The sequence below is a fragment of the Anomalospiza imberbis genome, chromosome 6 (assembly GCF_031753505.1).
Source record: "Anomalospiza imberbis isolate Cuckoo-Finch-1a 21T00152 chromosome 6, ASM3175350v1, whole genome shotgun sequence".
Taxonomy (NCBI): Eukaryota; Metazoa; Chordata; class Aves; order Passeriformes; family Viduidae; genus Anomalospiza; species Anomalospiza imberbis.
This window is the reverse complement of record NC_089686.1, coordinates 36,684,399-36,694,819: the sequence shown is the minus strand read 5'-3', so window position 1 is coordinate 36,694,819 and position 10,421 is coordinate 36,684,399.

The window sequence follows — 10,421 nt, the reverse complement described above, 5'->3', positions numbered from 1 at the left end:
GCACAAATGATGCATTTGTTCTGTCCACATGAAGACTTGCCTTTTTTTTTTTTTTTCTTTTTCTCCTTTTTTTTTTTTTTTAACACCACAGTGATTTAGAGAAAAAAGGAGATAGGTCAAGCATTTTATCACAGGGTAATGCCAGAGTTATTATCTACCACCATAAGGTCTGAATAACTGCACACAGAGGGATCTCCTGGGGCAGTTCCAGCCCCCACTAGCTTCTCCAGTCAGATGCACACAGCAAGGATTTTCACCAAGTTCACTACAAATTACAGTCATGAAGTGGAGGCTGGATCTCACAGCCACTGGCAAATAATTACAGAAATCAACTTGTAGCTTTTCTTCTCTCTTATTTGGTTGCATAGAGGATGTTAAGGGGTCAGCAGAGCCAGCAGGAGCTTTTGATATTGAAACGTTTTTTAGCTAAAGTGCTGCTTTCAATTAAATTATGTTAGAATCTCATAAGCTTGAACAAAAATAACTACACACCATTTTTTCGAAAGTCTTTAAAAATCCCTGTTAAAATTTTCAAGTCTGATCTCTTTTTAATTTTATAGTAATTTCCCATTATTTTTCTGTAACAGCACTCAACATGTAAAACCAAAACGACCTAGTATTATTATGGAAATACAAAAATAGCACAGAAGCCAACTATTGCACTAAGCATTATTAAAATCACTAAAAATAGGTGTTATTCAATACTAAGAAATTGCAGTTGAAATAACCTTTTTAAAACCCTTTATTTTTTAGAATTCTCAAACTTGTAAGTCAGAATGAAAACCCTTTTTAAAAGCTGCAGGACTTCTTAAGAAAAAAATTAAAATCTGATTTTTCAACCATTTATAATGAAAGTATTTGAGTATTTAAACTGTCTGTTGCATCCCAGGTTAAAGAGCAGCCGCGCTGTCTTATAAAGAGCTACCTTAGATGAGGCCTATCTTAGATAAAGTTTCAAATTATGATTATAGTTAGTCTTGCCTTTCAATAGATTCAAGCATTCAATGCATGAATGTTTCTGCTTTAGGCTGTACTGACCATTATACAGAAAAAGCCAGATGACTTCCCACCTAAAGTTTTTTGTTGGGTTGTTTTCTTTTGTTGTGGAACAGGTATTACAATAGAGAATTATTTCACTTTTTTATATAATAACACTTTTGAAGTAATGCTCCAAATTGAAACAAGAGATTCAGCTTGCAGGATCACAAGAGGCTGAACCCAACAGCCATTCTATGACTGAACTCAGGCTCTGAAGTCATTTTGTGTCTCAGTTTGATTACTGTGGATTCTCCTCACTCTTGAGGGACAAAAGTTAGCCATCCACTTAGATAACATTCCATGCTCCCCACTTAACTTCCACCCTTTCCAGAAGGTCCACATTTGAGCACTTTGTGGATTTTGTAATTCAAATTAAGCCATATTAACAGCTGAAGCTGCTATGTCATTACACTGCCCTTGCTTACTCTGCACATAATAAGAGAAAAGAACCCAACTAAACAACTCTCCACCCAGAAGCAGATCTAGCCAGTAATAATAGAAAATTACTTGATAACTTTACACTGTGCATCACAAACCATGGTGTAGGTGTGTCACAGTCATGAAGCCACAGGCCAGAAGACAAGGTGGTATTTCACCAATACCATCACAACAACAGCAGCCCACAGCAGTGGTGATATGAGGTCTGGAGTCACACAGGCCCTTGGACTGGGCCACAAAACTTGTAACAGGGTGCAGAGGAGCAGAGAGCTTGCAGCAGAACCAGCACAGGCTTTGCAGCCTCTTGAGAGGCAGCTGCAAGACCTGGAGATGTCCATTTGCCACCAAGATCCCAGACCAGTTTTGACACAGGCTCAGAATCATTTTTCTCTCACAGAAAATAGAGACTGATAATAATTTCTCAGAATTCTCACAGGGTTTCTGCAGATATTTGACATCAAATATCTAATATTTAATACAAAGCAAAGGGGAAAATAGCCTTCAGAGTCTGGCTCACAAGCCTTCCGAGACCAGTAGCTTCTGTGAGAAAGGTGCCATGGTAGACAGAGACCTCTTGATCAGAGCTCTGATACACCAATGCAGACACTGGGTCCAACCTCATTTCTAAAAATACTTGTGCTTTGTTCTTCATAGCCTGCTAAAGCAAAGCTGTTGGGCACCACCTCTAGATATCAGACTTCATTTACATGACCCAAATAAGCCACCCCAAAACTTAATAATAATCCTTTTTGACCTAGAGTCTGACAAAATCAGAAGTGACAACAAATAAAATCATTAAGAAATTAAATCTTCATACCCTTTTCATTATAAAGCATTTGGATAAAATCAAGAACAGGGGCATTAAATTACATTTCCTGCTTTGATAATACAGAAAATTCCACAGGAAACATCTTTCTTGTAAGACGATAACAAACTGACTTTCTATTGTCTGCTGCACAGGAGTTGCACAATTGTACATATCCTGTTAAAGTTTAGTTCTAATACATTATTCAGCATGACTATAAAAAAATATTCACATTCACATTGCAAATTTAGGCCTTATTTACAAAGCAATTGCATCAATTTTCCAGGTTATTCCGTAAGCACATCAACACAATCTGAGGTCAATTGACACAAGTGACAAGAGCAGCAAACAACCTGCTTTGTGTTACTGCTCAGGAGACAACTCCCAGGCACTGAATTACTCAAAGGCACCTTCCCCTCAAACGATGCTACTGGGGTGACTCCAACCAGCACCAAAGGAATATCTAGTCACAGCACCCAGAATACACTTTCATCTTCAGCTCAGACCAGAAGATAACACCTCTTTATCACTTACTCATAGGAGACAAAGTGGCCCCGTATTAGAGGCTCTAAAGTTGGATCTACACCACTAGTCAAGCATGTGATTGTGTGCATGGGTTAACAGCCTCCAGGCAATGCAATTTATCATGCTACTAAAGCAAAAGAAGAAAAGACCTCAAGACATTTCCAGTGTTTTTTCTTTAGTGGCACTCACTGTTACTACTCTTTTTTAATTACAGCTGTGGGCTTTTCCTGCAAAGATATGGGAACACAGAGATGAGTATTGAGTGTAAGTTTGTAATTGCAGCTGAGTCACCATCCCTAGTTAATGAAAAGAAACCAGCTAAAAGATTCTCTAGTAGCACCCAAGGGGTGAACTGCTCTTTGGAAGGGGACAGCTCTCTCCAGTGACTATTTTTATCATCCTACACCACTCTGGCATATTTGAGTATCTATATTCCTTCTCCTAGTTTGTAGTTTTGTTTTTTTGGGTTTTTTTTGGTTTGGTTTTGGTGGGGTTTTTTTGGTGTGTTTTTTTTTTTTTTTTTTTTTTTTTTTGAACGCACTTGTTCACAGTGCAGCAAAGGAAAGCAGCTAGTATGTCTATGGAGTGGGTAAAAATGCCCATTAAGAATGTTCTAACTATTCACACACTTTATGTGGACTCATATGTGCATGATTGGCAGTGTGCCCTGGTGGCCAAAGAATTCCAAAGGCTTCTTGGCTTGTATCAGAAACGGTGTGGCCAGCAGGACCGGGGCAGTTGTTGTCTCCTTGTACTGGGTTCTGGTGCTGCCAAACCCAGAGGTTTGGGACCCTCACTACAAAAAGGACATTAGGTTTCTGGAGCAGGTCCAGAGAAGTGCAACAGAGGTAGTGAAGGGTCTGGAGCATAAGTCAGATGAAGAGCAGCTGAGGGAGTTGGGGTTGTTTAGCCTAGAGAAAAGGAGGCTCAGGGAGGTCCTTGTCACCCTCTGCAACTGCCTAAGAGGAGGTTGTAGCAAGGTGGGCATTGGACTCTTCACCCAAGTAACACACAACAGAACAAGAGGAAACGGCTTCAAGTTGCTTCAGGGCAGGTTTAGATTAGATATTAGGAAAAATCTTCACTGAAAGGGTTGTCAAGCACTGGAACAGGCTGCCAGGGAAGTGGTTGAGTCACCATCCCTGGACGTATTTAAGACATGGAGACATGACCCTTAAGGAACATGGTTTAGTGGTGGATTTGGACACATTATGCTAACAGTTGGACTACATGATCTTACATCTTTTTTCCAGCCTAAATTGTTCTATGATTCTACATGGTCTTCAGACAGCTTGCAAGAGAGACTGAATCTCGTAGCAGCACTCAGGTAGGGTTGATGCTTCAACTTCAATATGGCTGGTCACGGTCTCAAGCAGAGGGAATTAGGACTTGGAACATTTCAACCTTCTGCTTTAGGTCAGAATCAAGAAAATCAGAATCTTTCACTCAGGAAGATTCACGTTTTACAGTACTGATTTCAGTGTTTGGCATATTTCTTCCATTCAAAAGCCATGCAAAAAGCCTGGAGTGCCTGGCCTGTTAGTCTGGGTATTGTACTTATAAGAAGTAGCTTGTCAAAATAATCCTTACAGTGCATCATATTCATTTCCTTAGACAAAAGCAGCTGTCAGTGAGAAGGACCACTCCTTCTGCCCACACCTTCAGAACTGTGCTCTGTTCCTACAAAAGGGAGAAGGAAACATTCCTGTTAGCAAATTTTCAGATGTCAAAGTGGTTGCATAACTGGCATCAGGCTTGACAGCACCTCTGCTTGTGACTGTTACAGGCAGTGCTTTATAAAATTAATGCTTAGTGGAAAGATATTTTAAAAGCAATAACCTCACAAGTTTTGCTCAAGGAGTCATCAAAAGAACAAGATTCTCATGCTCATCTCCTTCAGGAGTAGTGGGTGATAGCTGATGAAATATATAGCATCAGTAAGGCAGAGTTGTCTTCCGGTGTTATCACTTGGTCAGGGAGCAAGTCCAGTTGCCAGCCAGGAAAGCAGACACTCACTAGCAGAGTATTCAGAAGGTTGGTTTGTTCTTACCTTCTTTGTGCAAGGAAATTGAGAGATCTCAGCCCTCCAGATACAGGGAGCCATGAACATCTGCCTCCATTACCATCCCTGTACCTCACCCTAAAATAACTCTTTAGAGTAAAAAAGAGGCTTTGACCAATTTAAATTCTACCACAGTGGAATAGGTGCCACAAAAGTGGGACTTAAAGAAAAATAATCAGATATTCAGATAAATTTCAGTAGTTCTAAAATTCCACCTTACAAAAAAACAAAAGCCACAAAGAATTTCCAAAATACCAGAGTTTTTCCCATTATTCCACTAAACAATAAGTGTTTAAAATATTAATAAGTTCCTATGGGATCATCACAGATAATGGCATTTTATCTTTTTGATGTAATTTATAGTGATGCATTAAACTAATGAGCTCATCCAATTACAGAAGTGTGCTTTCCTTCTTTGCTAAAGGATCACCACACTTTAGCCCCAGTTCAACCAGAGCTGACTTAATGAAGTCACTGTGTAACATCTCATTAATTTTACTTTTATCTTAAATAATTTTTGGGAGGTGCAAACCTCTACCTCTTTGATCCCCAAATACCTCAGCTTTACAGAACTGAAGGAAACGACAGACTGTGTTTGTCAGAGGAGGAGCAATTGGATCAGATGACCTGGACAAGCAGGCGTGTCAGAGCTCTAAACAGAAAGCGATTTGCCAGGGTGGGGTGGAGGTGAAGATCAGGTGCGGGTACCCAGAACTCTCCATGACAGAGTGGCACTGCCCCCTGAGGGCTGACTGCAGGAAGAGAAGGACCATGCAGAAACAAGGATTTCCATGGGCCTCAGAGATCCTACTGAATTACCTAAATAATTAATGAAGCAATTTCATTGGGCTGAAAAAAAAATTGATAATCAATGGATCTACCAGTATTTCAAAATGGTGTGAAGACCATGGTGGCCTCCTCGGATCTGTGTCACTATCAGTGAGAGGGGCACTAATAAAAATCTCAATTGCCTATGCAGCTGTTTTTACGGACTTCTAAGGATATTTCTTTGATAAGTAAGTCAAATTCTGCTGGGATTATCTAGAGGTTAAAAAATATTAGAGTAGGATACACATGCATAGGGAATAAAGTCTCCTAAATCTTGATGCCTTATTAAAAAAAAAGCCATGAAAAAAGAAAGGAAGAAAAATTACAGTTCCTTGGAAATTTATTTATTAAAAATAGTTAATAAATATTTTTTATTATTTTAAAATAATCATAACTGCTCTCCTAAAGTAAACAGAGTTCACAAAATAAGGCTTCTTGGAATACTGACGCAATTATACCTCTACAACACTTAATTTCAATTAGCAGCCAATACCTGATTCTCTGACAGTTAAGTAAGGGATTTTGACCTCAATGCCTGACCAAATTACAAATACTACATGAGACTCAGATAGAAATCAACAAAAGAGAGAAAAGTCAAAATAGCTGTAAATTGAATGGAGCTGACTTCCATGTCCTGATGCTTACTGTGAACTCTACAACGATCTCCACATGTAACCCCAAGTATCATAAAATCATAGAATGGCTTGGTTCAACCAGAATACAGGTTTCTCTGACTTTTCTCACCCTCTTTTCTTCCTAACGTATTGCTTTAACACTGTTGACACATTATAAATTAATTTCTGGTGTAATACTATCCTTAAAACATCATATGCATCATTATGCAGATTCCAGTAATGGTTCCACAGTAAAGCCCAAGGTGAAATTTGCAGATAAAACTTGCTTAAACTTGCCATGTTTCACAATAGACTAATGAATGCAGCTGTCCAGATGCCATTTTCCAGCACAGCTCATTACAAAACAGGGGCTAACTTCTGCAAGCAAAGCATTCACAAAGCACTTGGAAAATACAGTCCCATCCACTCTGATCCCTATCAAGCTTCTCAGTTCCAGCTCTGCTTTTCAACTGCCACAATTTTCTAAAAGGAAAAAGCCAAACACACACAAAAAAAATCCCAACAAAAGTGCAGAAACAAAACCCAAACAAAGAACACAAACACACCCTCAAGAAAAAAAACCAAAGTGAGTTGGGAAATAATCTTAAGAGCAGGGAACTTCCATTGCTCTGCCACTGTGGTGGAATGCTAAAGGAAAAATATTCCCACACCCTACATTTAAATCATGGATGTGCCTGCAATGAGTCTTCTAATTCTGACTAGGGCAAGACACTGCTACGGTTGTGCAGTGGTCACGCTACACTTTAGATTTAGGGGTGTATATCTGCTTTCCCAGAAGAACCTTCAGCAGCAGAGATGGAAAAGAATGCATTGCAAAGGTACAGAGCCTGGTTAACTTCACAGAAGTACCACAAAACCTTCTTTAATTTCTACTTGTTACAAAGCAGAAGGAAATGCTTGTGATGGTCAGATTGGGCAGGGACAGTAACCATAATTAGACTTTGATAAAGATATTTTTCCCACATTGGGGTTATGTAATGATTTGTTTGTTTTATAGCTGAAGGTCTCATGTAAAATTTAATTACCTTTATGATATTGTGGGATTTTTTTTTAAGAGAAAATAATTTGAATTTTTGTCCATAATTTTCTGAGCAGCATTTTTTACCACACCTAGCTAATCAAGCTTTACAGCTCTTTGTGTTTACCCCTAAGGAAAACTCAGCCTGATATTTACATCAACACCCTTGGGTTGAAAGCACATAAGACATGAATCATAGTCTCTGTGGAATTCTCAACAGAAGTTCTGGGTTGTGTGACATTATACAACTTTTAGCTGACCTGTGATGGTCAGCAATGCAGTAACTAGTTCAGAAAACAAAAACCAACCACAACCTAAAAATCCACCACCTGCATGTGCTGTTGAGCTTCACTGAAACCATGGATAAAAATGTGCAATAGTCAAAAACATTGGCATGATTACAAGCCCACAAAATTACAGAAGTAAAGATGGGGTACATGAAAAATAATTAATAATTCATGGTTTATCTATGTAATTTATGTAATGTATATATTTATATAGTAATGATATTAATTTACAAAGCCTATAGTTTGTAACAGAACATGTTCCCATAGATCTTCCTTATTACTAACCCCAATTCTAACTGATGTATTTTGCCCTGAAATTGAAATGTCCCTCTGTCAGATACATTTGGAGGAAATAAGCTAGTACCAAATACCATTTTACAGCAAGCCTGCTAAATACAGCAGTCTATTCAAGCTCAAGGTCTTGTCTTATGATATTTTATTGATTATGAATGCAGCACGTGATGCCTTGTTGAGAAGTGTCATTGCAGTGTCATGTAAGAGGGCACTACTCTCTGTAAAGGATTTGAAAAAGTTCCCAGGTGTGTGTGTCAGTGCACAGACTGTACTTCACTCCTGCAGAAGGAATTTTTCTAGGGAGAAAATAATACAGGCTCCCATTGCTTATATGGAGCCTAGGGAGATACCAGCATTTCCCTTCCTACCAGTCATTGAGCCCTGATGACAAAGATGTGAAACAAGAGAGCACTTCTTAAAAACACTGGCATGCCTTTGTATAAATCATTTGTTCCATCAATTCATCAGCTTCCACTTTACATGTCCACCAATGTTAGCCTAACCATTCTCAATATTTTTATAGATTTCACAAAACTCGGAAACATTCTTTTTATGTTCAGCCCCAGTTTATTCCTTAATATATTTGTTCTCACACCTCCACTGTCCTTCTAGCTTTTTCCCCCTTCTCTAAGTTGCTTTCATGTAGAATAGACAGATCCGTTCTCAATTGTTGCTGTGACAAACAAATTAACCTACAGTCATCCAGTGGCCTCTCAAATGGCAGGTTTTCCCTTTCCCATATGGACATACTCCTTCATCCATGCCTCTGCAGTGAGTTAATTTTCGTCAAATATGGGTGACATGCCAACATAAGACTGTTCTACATAAAACTCTATCAGAACTTTGTTCAAGAGTATTTCCCTTTTTCAACCTCCAGCACCTCTAGATCCCATTACCTTTTTCAAATCCAAGTCATATCAATATAAAGTCCTGATTAAACACTGCTTCCTGTATTTGTTTTTCTTCCTTTTGAGGCATTTAAAGTGCCTCAACCGGCAACTGAACTAAACATAAAAATGTGATTAAAAGTCTAGCCTGGTATAATATTTGCCACATCAAAAGCAACAGAGTTGGCAATACTTCTGTCGCAGATTAAGATTTTTAGGTATGGCTCCAGATAATTTTTTTGTCTACTGGAGTTGATAGACTACAAAGATTTTGCACTGAACTATAAAAAAGTAAAGTCCAGAATAACAGCATTGCTTGCCTATGAACAAATTTGGAGATATTGGGGAAGTGGAAAAATTAATTCAACCATTCTATTCCAAGGTACAGCACCCTTAAGAAAACACCACAACCTTTTGTTCTGTGCTCCTGCATTTTCCCAGGCAGTGCTTTTTCTAGGACACTGAGGCCTTTACTAAGACTTTTGCTCTACAGAACTGACTTAAACACACTCAGCAGCAGGCCACCAGTGGTTTGCCCTCTCTGCTACACCATCACAAGATTCTGCTCCCTCCTTTGCCTTGGATTTCCAGTTTATCTGCTGCTGCCCAGAGCAGCCTAACAAAGAAGCAGACCTTTTACCTTCATAGCATTATGGTTCTTGCTTTAAGTTTAATTCCTCTTAGAATCACTGCAGATACAATAAGACCTGTTAGGGAACTGACTGGAGATGCTGTCAGAAAATCTACTGCCACACAGAAGTTTGTCTTTGACACTGCAAGGGCAGACAAAAAAGCAGGATTCAAAAATACACAGCAGGAATTATTATAAAAATCTTCCAAAGTTTTGCTTTAAAAGATATAAAAATTTATTTTTTTCTTTATACAACAGCATCAACAAGTGAACTTACAAAATCCTATGCGCTAAACACTTACCTGAAAAGAAGATTCAGCTAGAGCTTATCAGCTACATAGAACATGATCATCATCTGCAAAGGAAAAGAAACCCATATTTTTGTGCATGCAAAATGATCCTTGCCTGTGGAAATCTCACAACGAAAGGAGGACTACTTTACCTGCAATATCTGTTGATGTGAGTAGATGGCCTTGTAGAAGCAGGCAGCGTGCTCTTTTTCCAGGGCAATCACAGTTGATCAGATCAGAGGCTGAAGTACCTGGTTAATTCACTTAGTCCAACTTAAAACCAAGAAGTTTTTAGAAACTCTTTTTAAAATTATTCTGCTGTAGGGACAATTAAAGCAAGGTGATTGTGATTGTCAGTTGAATTCACCAGCATAACTTCCAACTCGTACTAAGATAGCAAAAAACCACAGTTCTTGAACTTGAAAACTTTTTCACTTTCAATCTCTCAGTTGAAATGGGTTTTCCACTTTTTAAAGATTCTTCAGGAAGTAACAGATATTATCTTGCTCACTCTCCCCTTGATTAGGTGGTTTGTAGTAAACAGTAAATACAAGTTTTTCTTTCTTGGCTCAGCCCTGATTTTTCACCTGAAAGCTATCAGCCTAGCTATCTCTGACCAGTGTACTTAAGAAAACTGTGAAGAGTATGTGAGCAAAACTAATATTTATTAAAAGAGAAACACA